Below are 3,941 nucleotides of genomic sequence, written 5' to 3'. Positions count from 1 at the left end.
AAAGAAGGAGAAAGCGGTGCGCCTAGCGTTTTCCACACGTTTTTAGGCGCGATATATGAACGGCCCCTAAGATTTTATTTGTGCAGATTCTCCAGTACAATGTTTTTAGTCGTAAAAGCTGATAACATTGCTTTTAACATTTAAAGCTTTACAAACATGTTCTGTGATCAGTTTGTCTTTACCAGTTCATAATTCAGTCGTGCAGCCTAATTATGTCTGAATGAGAGAGGTAAATGTTTAAAGATATTTGAAATTCACTGCTCTTTTTCACACAGCAGGTTTTTTGTGTGTGTCCAATATTTTTTTCTGGACAACCTTCTGATGGATTTTACTTTAAATTGTGAGTTCCATTCAGGTTTCAAGCCATTGGCACTTTTTTCGAAGGATTGTTTACAATTTCACAGCATAAGCTATAAAGCTGTTTGCCAGTAAATAATAAAATGCAATTTACTGAAATTTTATTCTGTTTTATCCTTATTCTTTGTGAAAATATGTTCTGAAAGATTCCTTAAGCTTTGTTCGGGATTTTAAACTACTTTACGAGCCCTAAGGACTGCAATTGTGAAAACATTATTTGAAATCTTGTGAAATTTGCTAGAGTACAGATCAGTGTTTTGATTGCAGAAGAGTTCGACAAAGGATAACTAACACATAATAAAACAACTCCAGGTATATTTTTGATGAGGATATGACAAGGCAAAATGGTTAAAATCTCTTAAAAATCTATGCTGAATGATAAAGACCCTTTATTAATAATTTACTTGGGGAAAAAATGGAAAAAACTAAAATATAAGTACATAAACCGATTAATTAATTAGGATTTAGTCCGAGAGCTCTCAGTCCCTCTATTGAAGCTGTGTATACGGTAAACTGTTCATGTCCAGAAAGGTAAGAAAAACATCATCAAAGTAGTCCATGTGACATCAGAGGGTCAGTTAGAATATTTTGAAGCATCGAAAATACATTTTGGTCCAAAAATTGCATACGACTTTATTCAGCATTGTCTTCTCTTCCTTGTCTGTTGTGAGAGAGTTCAAAACAAAGCAGTTTGTTATATCCGGTTCGCGAATGAATAATTCGATGTAACCGGATATTTTTGAAACCGTTCACCAAATCGAACTTAATCGTTTTAAATGGTTCACGTCTCCAATACGCATTAATCCACGAATGACTTAAGCTGTTAACTTTTTTAATGTGGCTGACACTCCCTCTGAGTTCAAACAAACCAATATCCCGGAGTAATTCATTTACTCAAACAGTACACTGACTGAACTGCTGTGAAGAGAGAACTGAAGATGAACACCGAGCCGAGCCAGATAATGACTCATTCACGAGTCAAGAACCGTTTGCATCGGTTGTTCGGATCACCAGTAGTTCTTTCTGACAGCTCGATTCAATAAACCGGTTGAAGAAAACGATTCACCGGATCTTTTGCGCTCGACGTAATGGCATCATTGGCGATGATTCAAGCCTTCGGTTTACCCGCGCTCATAACATTAGCACAGAATCAGTTCAGAATCAATCACCAAAAGAATCAGTTCGGTTCAGACGCTTTGTGTGTCAGTCTGCTTCACGCTGAACCACGTACGCGCAGTATCATCGGTTCTCGAATCGGACGCGTCTGACAGAAATGGTTCTTGACTCGAGAACAAGTCAATCTTTTGTTCGTTATCTGGCTCGGCTCAAAAACCTTGTTTTGTACTTTTTATCCATGAAGTTGAACATTATATTAATCTGATTTCTGGTTCAAACAACAAAAAAGCTGTTAAAACTATCAACATATGGTCCTCCTTCACTTTCTAATGACTTGTAAGCTTCCCCTGGCTATTTTATTTGATTTTCTGTATACCTCTGTGTTTTTTTATGTTATGTATATTATGGCTAATCACATGTTATTTGTACCTTTTTTGCAAAAAACAAACAAAAAAAAGGACTTAAAAAAACAAAAACAAAACTTTGAGCAGTAGAGCGCAGTTGCTCTCCACCTACTGCTATCAAAAGCATGATGGGAAACGACTGACGACACAGCTTCATGCTCATTGGCTGAGAATGTCAACTGATACATTTTTTTCTTTATTCTTTAAGAATTAGATTGCCCATTTATTTATTTATATTTACATGCCAACTAAACAAAAACAAAACACGCCTAGTGAAGTTAAGAATTAGGACGTGTTTATTTATTCTATTGTATGTTTGTGTGAATTAATAAATCAATCCATTAAAAATATACATGCACACATACATATCTAAATGGACTCTTTAGCCATTATGCCTCATCTTTGTGTGGTTTCATCTGTGTCAGGGTCTGGCTTAAAACAAGAAATTCTGAAGAATGTTTACTACAAAACAGCTTTGACTTGCATAGTATGGAAAATATACTATGGATGTGAATGTTGGCAGAAACCTGCTTGTTTGCAAATATTCTTTTAAATTCCCTCTTTTCTGTTCAGCAGAACAAAGGATGCACATGATGACAAAACAGTGGTATTTTGATTACATCCACATCATCTGCGATAAAATACGCGAACGCGATCTCCTCCATTGCTGACATTTGCATGCGACAAAACAGCAAGATTCAGGAAGTGTCCGACTTCAAAGGTCTTTTTTTAACCCCTCCCCTTACTGCAGCCGCCTACTCTCGCCTACATTTCAGGCGAGGCGCATGTCAAACAAGCCTACTATTTACATATTTAGTAATACCAGAATGGTAATACAAAGCACGACGTATTTCATGTACTTCCAGGTCAAAAAGCCAAACCAAACGAAAAACTGCAAGCTTAAGCGAAATCTGTGGCAATTAATTCAGAATCCACAATTAGTGAAAGCTTTTGTTCTTAATGGCATTTTTTTCCGTACATTACTTTTACTTTTATACTTTAAGTAGTTTTTTAAACCAGTACTTTTACACTTGAGTAAAAAGCTTGAGTTGATACTTCAAGTTTTACAAGTCTTTTTAAACCCTAGTATCTATACTTCTACTTGTGTAATTAATGCCAATACTTTTGACACCACTGAATAATGAAAAACATAATTCTAAAACTCATAACATGAAAACCCCTTAACCTGGATGGTCATTTTCAGACAAATATAAGCTCAGATCAATGAAGCTCACAGTACAATCCAGTCAGTAAAAAAATATGACAAAACCTCTCCTACTTGAAAGAAATCAAGCTGACAATAAATAAATAAATAAATGATTCCAATATTTGGTGATAATATAACAAGAACTAACATTAAGTTTACTTCTACAGCAGCAATAAAAAAAATGCACCACACGTAGCCTATATTTTGACAAATATAATTACACTACTAAAATAAAAGTAACATAACCAATCACAAACACAATAAATGAATAAACACACAAAACAAACCATTTATTTACATACATTATAAATACAAAACATTAACTTAATAGTAAAACCCATTAAAAATTTGTAAAACAAATAAAATTGTCAACAGAAAATAATGTATATAATTAACCCTGACAAAAAATTAATGCTTCAATAATGAAAAAATGAAACACATTGGCATTCATTACTATTAAATTAGCTTAATATATAAGTGAATTGTTAACAGGCATATATTAACACCCCAAAACAAACATTGACTTTGCCCAAACTTAACATCCTAAAGGTGCAGTAAGTAAATTTAAGCAACACACACCTCGCACCCCTCCCTTTCGGAGAAGCTATAATGGCTATATGGATAACATGTAGTCATGTAGAGTGAAAAGAGAGCTTGTGTGAAGCAATGAGATTTCTTCTTGCTTCTAACATAGAATGGTCTCTTCTTCTAATAACCTACTTCAACTACTACTACTTCATACCTAACATAATGGGAGAAAGGACCTCCACATCCCTGAAAGACAGCGGAGACCAGGACAACTAGAGCCCCAGATACAGATCCCCTGTAAAGACCTTGTCTCAGAGGAGCACCAGGAC

This window comes from Carassius auratus, unplaced genomic scaffold, assembly GCF_003368295.1.
Source record: "Carassius auratus strain Wakin unplaced genomic scaffold, ASM336829v1 scaf_tig00214834, whole genome shotgun sequence".
Lineage (NCBI taxonomy): Eukaryota > Metazoa > Chordata > Actinopteri > Cypriniformes > Cyprinidae > Carassius > Carassius auratus.
The sequence above is the reverse complement of the archived record's forward strand: the minus strand, read 5'-3'. Positions refer to the sequence as shown.